Here is a 12,684-nt window from a genome sequence, read left to right as displayed (position 1 = left end):
AGCAAACACTACCTGGACCAGTCATCGATGCTTAAAATTCCCATGGATCAGAAGTCACAGACACATGAGGGTTGCCAGGGACCTGAGAGATGGTCTAGTTCAAGCTCTTATTTCATCAATGAGGAGATGAAGGCTGAGAGGGAGCAGCTGTGGAAGAGAGTGTTTGTCACGCAAAATACTGGCCACCACCAGATCCTGCCTCTGGACGGCATTTGGGAAAGAAGGGTCAAGAAACATCCCTCCGTCTCGAAGCTGTGTTTCTCTGAATGTCAACCTTCTGGTCTGCAAAATCAGGCTCATCTGAGGATTGGGGAAATGTACTTACAGCACTTGGTACATGTAGACCCTCAATCAGTGGTTGTTTTTCTCTTCTTTCCTTTTTTTTTTTTTTTTTTAAAGATTTTATTTATTTATTTTTATTAGAGAGCGAGCGAGAGAGAAACAGCATGAGAGAGGAGAGGGTCAGAGGGAGAAGCAGGCTCCCCGCTGAGCCGGGAGCCCGATGTGGGACTCGATCCCAGGACCCTGAGATCATGACCTGAGCCGAAGGCAGACGCTTAACCAACTGAGCCACCCAGGCGCCCTTCTTTTTTTCTTTTTTAAATCATATTATTCTTACTTTTTTTAAAAAAAAGATTATTTATTTGAGAGATAGAGTGTTGTGTGCACAGGGGGCGGGGCAGAGGGAGAGGGGGAAGCTGACTCCCCAGTGCGGGACTCCATCTCACGGTCCCAGGATCATGACCTGAGCAGAAACCAAGAGTCTGATGCTCAACTGACTGAGCCACCCAGGCGCCCCATATCATTCTTATCTCTTCCATTTTTGTGTGAAAATGTTCAAACACAGAACAAAGAAGAAAGAATTGTACAATGAACAGCTGTCTGCTAACCACCTAGATTCCATCATTAACATTGAAAACTGCTCTTTCACATAACCATCCATCCCTCTATCCCTCTATCCATCCATGAATCTATTTTATTTCAAGTGATGCATTTCCAAGTAAATTGCAGACATCAGAACACTTTCTCCTAAATACTTCAGCATGCATATCATTAACTAGAGTTCAATGTTTGTTTAGTTTTTCATTTGATGTAAAATTTAGTTATAATGAAACGCATGAATCTTAAGTGTACATTTACTGAGTTTTAACAAATGCAAACACCTGTGTAATCCAGATCCCCATCAGGATATACAGAGCATTCCCATCACCACAGAAAGTTCCCTCAAACCCCTTCCCTGTTCATCCTTCCCCCACTCATAGAGGCAACCATTGTTTGGATTTTTGCTCTCACCCTAGATCACCTATTACAGAAAGTCATATACATGGAATCATGTAGTATGTACTCTGTGTAGGGCTCCTTTCCCTCAGCAGGATGTTTTTGAAGCTCATTCATGATGTTGTGGGATCAGTGGTCCATCTTTTTTATTGCTGGATGGGATTCCATTGTATGAACACACCCCCGTTTGTTTATCCATTATCCTGCTATTCATTTTTAATAAATGCTAGTTATCTCCCTTCTTTCCTTATGGTAGCTCATCATCAATGACATCAGCCACCACAAAACTCCACGCAAAGGGATCCGGCACCTTTGAGACAGGAAGGTCCCGAGCCAGTGGGAAAAGGTGCTCCTCACCTAAGCCTGCTCTTTCCCAGCTGAAGTCAGTGCATAGAGAGAGCATCACGTTGATGGAAGAATCGATTTTAGTTTCCTCCTGGGAGATCTCTCAGCCTGTCTTATTCTTATTCAGTGCATTCTTCTTAGCTTCCTCCACCATGAAATGAGCTGAAGCCAATTAAGAGACTTCTGCTTCCTCATCAGTGATATTTATGACTATGGGAATATTTATGATGCATGGAGAGGGCCTGGGTCAGAGAGGAGACTGAACTTTTGCTGTCCTTGTAAATGGGATTTGTCTCCTGCTTGTTTTTGCCAGCGTTATAAAAAGGAAGAGTGCATGTCATATAGGTTTGGGTTTCTTCCCCCCCCCCCCCCATCTAACCTTTGCATTGAGGCTGCAGATTAATCTATGATAAATGCTTTTTTATTACTGACCTCCATGCTTGGAATGAAGGAGGCATTTTGGTTTTCTGGACACTTTGGTAATATTACCTCCTTTTTCTGAGGTTTCCCTCACATGACCTATCCAAGCTAGAGCTAAAATGTATGAAAAAAGTCATTTTAAAGCTGATGACAGGAATTCTGCATTCTCTAAGAGGCTCAGGAGCTGCTAGAATCCACCAAAATGCCTCTGCATAAGTAAGAAAGGGTCAGTTACTTCACATTTTTGGAAAAATTACCAGGAAAGCAAACCATTCCCTTTAAAATACCCATTTTTAAAAATAGTCCTTCCTGCATGTCTTCATTCCCGTCTTCCAGGAACGCCCTTTTCCTTCCCAAGGCTAAGGCCCCCATGCTCTCGGGATCCCAAGTTCTCCCTCCCAGACCTGTGGCTCCATCTACAAACACTCCACTGCAAATGGTTCTTCCACCTCTGGTCGCAAACACTGTTCCTATCTCTCCTATAATATCCAGACAGAGTTATGAAAATAAATATACATATCAATTACACATTTATGTAATTCATGTGGCTGCCCTCCCTTCCCTTCAGTTCTGGAATTCTTGAAAACGGCCTTCTCTGCTTTAGTTTCCTCGCTGGTCCACCCCTTACGGCGTGGCCCACCCTCCCCACTGCACTGTGAGGGGCCAGAAGGCGGCCATGAACTTCTCAGCTTTCCTCCTGCCTCCTCTGGTCCTGATGACCGGTCCCCTCTCTGGTGACTTGTGACTCTGCAACATCTCATCACCTCCCACAACCCCTTTCCTTTGCTGGGCTTTAATTTTCCTCCCATACCCTAAAGGTGGTCATTCCTCCAAGAGGTGTCTTTGGGCCAATGGCATGCCTTCTCCCACCATTTTGTAGGCTGAGCAGCTCCAAGCTCCCTGTCGCCCTCAGCCTGCAGGCCAAGTAGCTCACCAGATGCTTCCGCCTGGGTCACCTTCCACCTAAACCCTGTTCATCTCCTCCCACAAGGAAAGGGGCATGAAACATGGGTTCTGCCCTCTGGGAGTTTATAATTTAGTTAGAGAGACATGCATGCCGATTCTGAAATGTTCTGTAACCAACCCTGAGACTTAATTAAAATTAAAGGTGCTGATATAACAAGAGTCATACCACATGACAAAATGTTAAGTGAGTGAGTGGTCTTACCAATACCATTGCCTGCTCAGAGTGAGGAGAAGCTGGGCACTCTCTTGCCCAGGAACATGGGTCAGCAAGTTCAATAGGGAAGGACAGAAAGGGGGTTCATTCCAGACAAGAACAGGGGAAGAGAGAACCATTCAGAGAACATTCTTTCAACCTGTTTTCAACCACACGGGTCAGGACACTTCTTCACGTTTTTTTCACCTTGCTCCCCTAGGAGATTTTGGAGGGTTTTTTTGTTAGTTGTCACAATGACTGAGGAGTGCTATTAGCATTTAGTGCCTGGAAATCAGAAATGATAAATATCTTGCAATGACGAGGTAAGTCTCATGCAAAGAATTGTCCTGACAGTAGCACCAAGGTTGAAAAACATATGTGGTAATTGACTCCTCCTTGCCACCTCCATCCTCCCAAGAAATTGAAAAATGGGGTCATCCTCCCCCAACCCCACCTTGGCTTGACTTTGCCAAGTCAAACTAATACAATTCACACATAGTGAATGGAATTGCCCTTGTATCATGGTAACTAGTGCCCAATGGGCAGACTCAAACACATGCCTGGGGCACCAGCCAGCAAGGGGGTAAGTTCAGCTGCATTGAGCTTATTCACAATTTTGCAGGCAAATTTTGCAAAATCTAGAAAGTTTTTTTTTTTTAATTTTAGCATAAATTAATGTTTATTGTTAGATCAAAAAGTAAAATTTTATTTTGAATTTCTTTTTTTTTTTTTTTTTAAGATTTTATTTATTTATTTGACAGAGAGAGACACAGCGAGAGAGGGAACACAAGCAGGGGGAGTGGGAGAGGGAGAAGCAGGCTCCCCGCAGAGCAGGGAGCCCGATGCGGGACTCGATCCCGGGACCCTGGGATCATGACCTGAGCTGAAGGCAGTCGTTTAACCAACTGAGCCACCCAGGCACCCTAAAATTTTATTTTGAATTTCATGTGAAGTCAGTCCCTGTAAACTTGTCAGGAGTTAGGGCTGATAAAGACATTAATTGGGTCCTGGGAGTGTCCCAGAAGAACACTATACATGTACGTCAGAGCAGTAAATGTAAATAGTCGTGATGCTGAAGAGGCTGGTCTCAGGGAGGCAAGACTAGAAGGGACTGTAATTAGGGAACCTGAAGCCTAATTAATGGTGCTCTATCTTGTCTGGGGGAAGATTGTAACAGATGATGGGAGGCCAGTTGGTTGGACTGTTGGTTGACAAATAGTAATTACTGTGTTCTAGGCACTGGGCTGGGCACTGGGATACAGCATGAACATGGCGATGTCCCTGTCCTCAGGGCGGGGGAGGAGGAAACAGGAAAAAATGCTACGGCCATAGGTCACACACCGCAGACAGGCATAAAGAAAATGATTGCAGGTCAGCAAGGGAGCCTAGAGGGCCGTGAGTCTGAGAACAACATCGTGCAGGTTTATCCAGCACTCTCAGGAGGGGCGGGTGGGGATCTTGGTCACTGGTCACTTGATGACTGGTTCCTCAGGTCTCACCAGGGCTGGAAGAAAGCTCCAAGGAGCCTAACTCCAGCCTAGGGATAGCAGCTGGGCAACCCCTGAGAGAGGGGGCGCAGGAAAGCCCTGGTTGGCTACTAGGAGAGGGCTGATGGGCGTGGCCTTTGCTTCATTGGCTGCTGGGCTTGTGGGGGCGTGGCCTGATTTAAAAGAACATGGTCTTGTTCCCTGAACCAAAGCCTGGCGTCAGGAGGGAGGGGATGCGCGCGACTCGGGAGAGTCCCAACAGGAAACAGATGACACCTTCATTAGAATAACTGAAGAAGAGGAAGTGACAAAGGTGTGGGTGAGGAGTGGAGGAACCACGGGGATGTTGGGGGTGACTCCGCTCCTGGGCAGCCCTAAGTGAAGGGTGGGGAAGTGTATAGGAAACCAGGAAGAAGAATCGCGTAGAGAAAGGTAGAGACGAGAAGGCTGTTTTGGGAGAGACTGGGGCGTCCTCACAGGGAGGCAACGGGCAATACTGTCACCTTACTTCCCTGCTCTCTAGTCTTCTGTCGGCTCCCCCTTGGCCAAACCCAGTGAGAAGTGAGAGGACAGAGAGCAGGGTTGAGGGGTGAACAGAAGATACGCAGCACAGGGTGACCCGTGGCCAAGGACGCAGGCAGTGCTGTTCCTGGAAAGAATCCCTCCCTTGTAAACAAGAACCCTGTGTCCCACGAGATTGGCTGGCTTCACGAAGGAAGAGGAACTACAAAGCAGCCTGGTACCAGCCCCTGATGTGATTCCTTTATCTTGCCTGCCTAATGGCATCAGGTACCACAGTTTTCTTCTCTGCATCTGTCTGCTTTTTCCCATCCCCACTGCCTCTACCTCTGGCCACCACCTTCTCATGACTGCATTTCTCTAACAGCTTCCGGCCTGGTCTTCCTGCCTCACCGCCTCATGCCGTCCTCTCCGTCCTGCAACCAGGTCTTTCCAACACGCTGATCTGAGCACGTCGTTTCCTTTCCTAAAGCCACGTGACCATAGCAGCCAACAGGAAGTGCAAACATCCTGCTGTGGCTTGCGAGGATTTTCACGGTCTGGCCTTATTTCTTGCCCATTCTACCCCAGTTCTCCTCCCTTTCTACTTTCAACCTCCCCTCAGCCAAACCTTTCTCTCCAAATCCAGCCCACTGTGACACAGAACTACTTTCTGATCTCTCACCTCGGAGAGTGGCATCTGCTCTTTCTTCTCCTAAAAGTCAGGAAGTCAAAAAATTTTTTAAAGATTTTATTTATTTATTTGACACACGGAGAGAGAAAGAGAGGGCACAAGCAGGGGGAGCAGGAGAGGGAGAAGTAGGTTCCCTGCCGAGCAGAGAGCCCCAATGGGGCTTGATCCCAGGACCCTAGGATCATGATCGGATTGGAAGGCACACACCCAACTGACTGAGCCACCCAGGGGCCCCAGGAACTCAATTCTAACCTAACTTTTTCTTTCCTTTTTTTTTTTTTTAAAGATTTTATTTATTTATTTGACAGAGAGAGAGACAGCGAGAGAGGGAACACAAGCAAGGGGAGTGTGAGAGGGAGAAGCAGGTGTCCTGTGGAGCGAGGAGCCCGATGCCGGGCTCGATCCCAGGACCCTGAGATCATGACCTGAGCCGGAGGCAGACGCTTAACGACTGAGCCACCCAGGCGCCCCTAACCTAACTTTTTCTTGTTCCTTATTCCTTCATTCCTGGTTACCCTTAGCAAAGGTTCTCCTATATGTTCCTATAACATCCTGGCCTTGCCCAAACCATAATATTTATTTTTAAAATTCAATAGATATTTATTAAATACCTGTAATGCATCAAGCTCTCACCACCTCAGGGCCTTCACTTATGATGTTCTTTCTGCTTGGCATGTTTTTTAATTCTTCATCTGACTAACTCTTACCCTTTGGGCCTCAGCTGAAATGTTATTTCCTACAAGAAGTACTCCTCTTATGCCTGGGTGGCTCAGTTGGTTAAGCGTTTGCCTGCGGCTCAGGTCATGATCTCAGGGTCCTGGGATCGAGCCCCAGGTTGTCCTCCACAGGCTCCCTGCTCAGGGGGGAGTCTGCTTCTCCCTCTTCCTCTGCCTGATCCTCCCCCCCCAACTTGTGCTCTCTGTCAAATAAATAAATAAAATCTTAAAAAAAAAAGATCTCTCTTATTCTCCTGAACCGAATAGCATCCTGTATGATTTGGTTTATTTGATGTCTGTGTCCCCCTCTCCATGTGGGAGAGTGCCAGATCTGCTTCATCCACCCTGTGTGCCCATCCCTAGCTTAGAGGCTGGCATGCACTGGGCACTGATCACATATGTGGTGAGGAGAGGAAAGCAATGGGGTTCTCCCATTGGACCATGGCAAGGAATAAAGGACTGTAAAGTAAATTTTACTCTTTAAGTAAACTACAAAATTACAAAAACAAAATTAGGCGTGACAGTGGACCTTTATTAGAATGTAAAAAGAAATGACAACAAATCATTAGACTTTTAAAGCTGAAAATACCGAAAATATCACAAGGTACAGAAAAATACTAGTCTTTTTATTATTTTATTTTTTTAAAAGATTTTATTTACTCATATTGGAGAGCATGCACATGTGAGCGGGGAGGGGGCAGAGGGAAAGGGCGAGAATCTCAAGCAGACTCTGCACCGAGCATGGAGCCTGTCATAGGGCTCTATCCCATGACTCTGAGGTCATGACCTGAGCCGAAATCAAGAGTCAGATACTCAACTGACTGAGCCACCCAGGCGCTCCTACTTATTATTTTTAAAGATTTTATTTTTCTGAGTAATCTCTACACCCAGCATAGGGCTCGAACTCAGAACCCAAGATCAAGAGTTGCATGCTCCGCTGACTGAGCCATGTTGGTGCTCCTACAGTGTTTTTTATTAATGAACTGCCTAGCACACTGCTATAATACTTTCTTCTTCTGCATTTTTTTGGCTGGATACTGTCTTATCTGAATACTCTTCACATGACAACAGGTTTGTAATATTTTCTATGTAGAGAAAGGAAAGAATTAAGTCTTTCCTCTGGAGTAACAAAAATTATATATATTATTAATAGTTGGGATGCATAAAGCATGTGATTTCACAACCAGACAAACATGCTATAGTTTGTACCCTACAAACATAGGAATTCTGATAAATCCCATTTGACATAATTCCCATCAAAAAAGAAAAAAAAAGTATTGCATAGAGTTATATCACTGTATTACTGAATAGCCCGAGTATATATGAGTCGATATCTATGAGAACTGAATCTTGCGCTTAGAATTTTGCACATCTGATGATTAGAAGAAACTCCCATAGACTAGCATTTGGTGATACACAATGCAAATTTTGTTCTCCTCTGCTACCCACATGCTTCCCAGTGCCAAGTTCCACAGGACACTCTCCAATCTGATATGATCTTTGGCCCTGCTCCTTAGTGCCACAATGCCAAGTGAGTCGGCACCATGAGCAGGAGGATTCCTGGAAGCCATTTCCACAGTGAGAGGGCTAGCGTAAAAATTGTTATACACAAAAGTGACTGCCAACCCCCTAAATATATACCACAAGACACAAACCCAGTTATAGCCCTAACTTCACTGCCCCTTCGCCAGATCCCACAAATGCCCCTGGTCCCTTCAGTGCCACCCCACACTGGAGGTAACGTGACAGAGGGGAAGTCTGAGTGGAAAGAGCATTCTTCACCAAGTGTGGTGAAAATTGCTCGCTTTTGCTAAATTTACAAAAATGTTCGACCACATTGTTAGGGCCCCTTCTAGAACTTGTGCCAATGGGAGGCCCTAAAACCGGAGCTGCTTTAACCTCATGGTAAATTTGCTTCCGTCTGTATCTTATCCACTATGACGTGCTGCCTGGTACCCCTCCTGGCACAGAGTAGTTGCTCACGAAATATATGCAGAGTGGGCGAAGCGTCCCTTGGCCTCATTATTAAGGAGATAGTGTTCTCCCTCGGTAGATCTCATTGCTTTGATTTAAAGCTGGTGCTCATGGAATAGTTGAGTAGAGTTATTGACTGCCGGGGGGGCAGGGGTGGAGGGACCACTGGTGGGATAAACCTTCCATCTCCTCGTACCTGGGCAAATAAGCCAACACCAGCACCTCAGCTGGCCTCATTAGCCTCGAGGTGCCCTGGCTGCCCTCTCCAGGTAATTCTAATTGGCTCCAATCAGGGAGAGCCGGGCCTGGGCTTTATTAACAGTGACAGAGCTCCACCGTCAGAATTGTAGGTAGACAGGTCGCGTTGGAAACAGTATTTCCAAGCACAGAGTAATTACAGACAGAACTCATTCTGGCTTTTGTGGCTATGCTGAGGAATCTTTACTTATCCAGCCCTGCCACTGGGGCCTTCTGGTTTCCCGCTTCCATTTTCTTCCTCGTTGTGAGGGCTGTTGGCCTTCCGGGGCCCATGTTCATTTTCCTTCATGACCTTGGGTGCAGCAAGCAGAAACAGTCTGGATTCCCAGAGGGCTAGAGGGGTCTTCAGTGCAGAGAATTCGTCGGAAATTCCAGGTAAGGAGGGTGGGCTGCATTTCTAGAACAAAGGTGGTCACCACAGGCCAGTGGTTTAAATGTGCTGGTGTGTAGGAGAACCGAGTGTACCCCATGCTTTCTTGCAGCCATTTAGCATGTCCAGCTCCTCTGCTCCACTCCGGTGAAGCCTTCCTGACCCTCAGGCAGTGAGTCACTCCTCTCCGTGCTCCACAGCTTTTGGCTCTGTGTCTCTATTACAGGACTCATTGCACTGTATTTTATTTATTTGTCCAGCCATCTGTCTTCCAAGATGGACTGCCAACTCCTCGAGGGCACTGACCAAATCTTATTCATATTTATATTCTTGGTGTATTTGCTAGCACAGAGCCTGGCACTTGTCAAATATCTATTGAATGACTCTCCAAACAAAGGGAATGGAAGATGTTGGAAATAATAAGACGAAGCAATGTGGGCATGAAGTTTTATGGTAGAAATAGCAGGCCAAGTGGTTAAGTGTGTCCTTTGGAGTCCAACTGGTTTAAATTCCAGCTCCACCACTATGTTAATTAGGATTAGGTTTGGCTGTAAATGACAGAAAACCCCAAGCAGTGGTGGCTTAGACAAGTTGGGTGTTCATTTCTCTTATTTCTCTTTCATGTCACAAGTTTAGAGGTGGTCACCTCAAGATGGCAGAGTTGACTTCCAGGGAATCTTTGGGGACCCAGGCTCTTTCTACCTTGTGGCTCTGCTGTCTGTACCCTTTGTCATGTCATGGCTCAAGCTGGCCCCCATCCAGCTCCGGCTCTCATACCTACATTCCAATAGCAGGAAGGAGGGAAGGGGAGGAGGCTCACAACTCCAGGAAGTTGCTTTTGCTTAGATCCTGTTACCCACAATTTAGTCACATGGACGTGCCTAGCTTCAGCAGAGTGGAGAATATAGTTTTTTGGGTTTTTTTTTTTAAGATTTATGTATTTTTTTTTTTAAGATTTTATTTATTTATTTGACAGAGACACAGCGAGAGAGGGAACACAAGCAGGGGGAGGGGGAGAGGGAGAAGCAGGCTTCCCGCGGAGCAGGGAGCCCAATGCGGGGCTCGATCCCAGGACCCTGAGATCATGACCTGAGCCGTAGGCAGACGCTTAACGACTGAGCCACCCAGGCGCCCCAAGATTTATGTATTTGAGAGAGAGTGAGCGAGCGTGCACATGCATGCATGAGTTGGGGGAGGGGCAGAGGGAGAGAAGTAGATTCCCTGCTGAGGGCGGAGCCCAATGCAGAGCTCGATCCCATGACCCTGAGATCATGACCTGAGCCGAAATCAGAGATTTATGCTTAACCGACTGAGCCACCCAGGTGCCCCTGGAGAATGTAGTCTTAATTCTAGAAGGCCATGTGCTCAGCTAGTAACGGGAGTCTGTTATTCTATAAGAAGGAGAAACTGGATTTTAGAGAAAAACACTTTCTGCCATATTCACTTACTATGTGACTTTGGGGAAGTGAATTAACTTGATGCTCAGTTTCCTCATTCAAGAGTTAAAGGAACCAGTGGGGCTAGGCTGGCAGGGGAGGTGTCCCCAGCAGAGAGCTTGTGCACTCAAGTCAGCCTGCCTGAGTCTGAGTCTCAACCAGTACTGTTTACCTGCTCTGTGACTTGGGGTTAGTTACTTGACCTTTCTGAGCCTTGGTTTTCTCACCTATAGAAGGGGGCTAATAATAACTTCCTTCATAGGGTTGCTGTGAGGATTGACATATTTTATGTAAGGCAGTTAGCCCAGTACCTAGCAATAAATTCTCTGTCACTGTTGGCTTCTTCTGTTATTACCAGTCAAGGCAAGCCCTGAGTGACCTTGAGTTTGACCATGAAGAGGATGACGGAGAAGATTCCATAAGCTTCTGCCCAAAATGCAACTCATTCCAAGGGGGTGGGACCAGTTTTGTAACACAGGAGGCAATAACTGATTAGGCCTACAGCGGCTGCATTAGTATGTTTGCATTTTGAATTGCCTCCAAATGGAGCTGACTTTAAATGCCACGGGAGCATCCTCTCCCTTCCTGCTTACTTTCATTTTCCAAAGCAGTCAGCAATTCTCTCATCTACACGGTGTTTTTCCCAAAGGGGTCAGGCGAGAAGCTCCAGGATGAGGAGTCCCAAGAAAAAATTTCTGGCCCCCGCAGGACCCGGGGGGTTGTGCCCCGGCTGTATTTGGGCTGGGACTTCTGTCCCCTCAGGCAGAAGTTGCAGGCGAGCAGAAAATATGCCAGGATCAGGTCAGACAGACCGCAGCTTGATAAAATGAGCAAAACACCATTTTTCTTCTGCTCAGGCTCCTGGGATTAGCGGTTAGGTCCCTCGAGGATCCTGTGTGTTTATTCTCAGAAGACCCAGCGCTCAAGGAGTGGGAAGGATTGAAGGCACACAGCCTCCCCAGGTAGATTGTCATTGGTTCTGCTGCTTGCAGGAGCTGAATTGGGACCCTCTGTTACTGTCTGTGTTCACAGGCTGCTTCCCACCTCAGTACCAGCAGAGTAGCTGCCAGGGGTCCCTGCGAGGCCAGAAAGCCTGGGTGGGAAAATGGATGATTGTGGCCCTGCTCTCGCCTGCTGGCTCCCCGGTGCCCTTCGCACTCAGCCTTCCTTCCAGGGTAGCCCCTCCATCAGTTACCATGGCTGCGGGGCGGCTCCTGGGTACCCACCTGTAAATGGAGCCACTGCTTGAGACCAGAAAACCGCCCGCAAAACGAAGATCTGCTGCTCTTCTACAGTCTATAAGGGAGTATATCACTTGAAGCGGAAAAATTGGCAACAACCTAAATGGCTGGGGGGAGAATGGTTGTGCAGATGAAGGTTCTGTCCCTTCAAGGGATAACAGGTGGCCATTTAATATAATCACAAAAATTATGTGGTGGCTCGGAAACACGCTTATACCATGATGTTCAAGGAAAATATGAAATCTCTTCGCCATGAGTAGAACTGTAAAGATTATCTATGCATCTGGACAAGGACAGAAAGACCAAAAGAGGGAAAAAATGGGCTGATAAGATTGTGGGTACAATTTTTCGTTTTAAAAATGTATTCTGATATCGATTTCTGCTGTTGGTGCACTAAATAAGAAACTCATTTTAAAATCTTGCTTACTGCCTTAATCATGTGCTTCCATCCCACCCCAAAAAAAGAAAAAGAAGCCGAACCACTGGAGTTTGCTAGTCTGGCTCTTGTGCTTATTTTGATATCAACTTTTCAATCAATCTTCTCGGGAAAAGACAGGACTATTTTATTTTATTTATTTTAAGATTTTATTTTTATTTATTTGAGACAGAGAGAATGAGATACAGAGAGCATGAGAGGGAGGAGGGTCAGAGGGAGAAGCAGACCCCCTGCCAAGCAGGGAGCCCGATGCGGGACTCGATCCTGGGACTCCAGGATCATGACCTGAGCCGAAGGCAGTCGCTTAACCAACTGAGCCACCCAGGCACCCAGAACTATTTTAGATTGAAAGCAAACCCCAGATGAACCGGG

This window comes from Mirounga angustirostris, unplaced genomic scaffold, assembly GCF_029215605.1.
Source record: "Mirounga angustirostris isolate CCGP_5_RB_7025 unplaced genomic scaffold, mMirAng1.0.hap1 SCAF_4, whole genome shotgun sequence".
In the NCBI taxonomy this organism is placed as follows: domain Eukaryota; kingdom Metazoa; phylum Chordata; class Mammalia; order Carnivora; family Phocidae; genus Mirounga; species Mirounga angustirostris.
Note: the sequence above shows the minus strand (reverse complement) of the source record.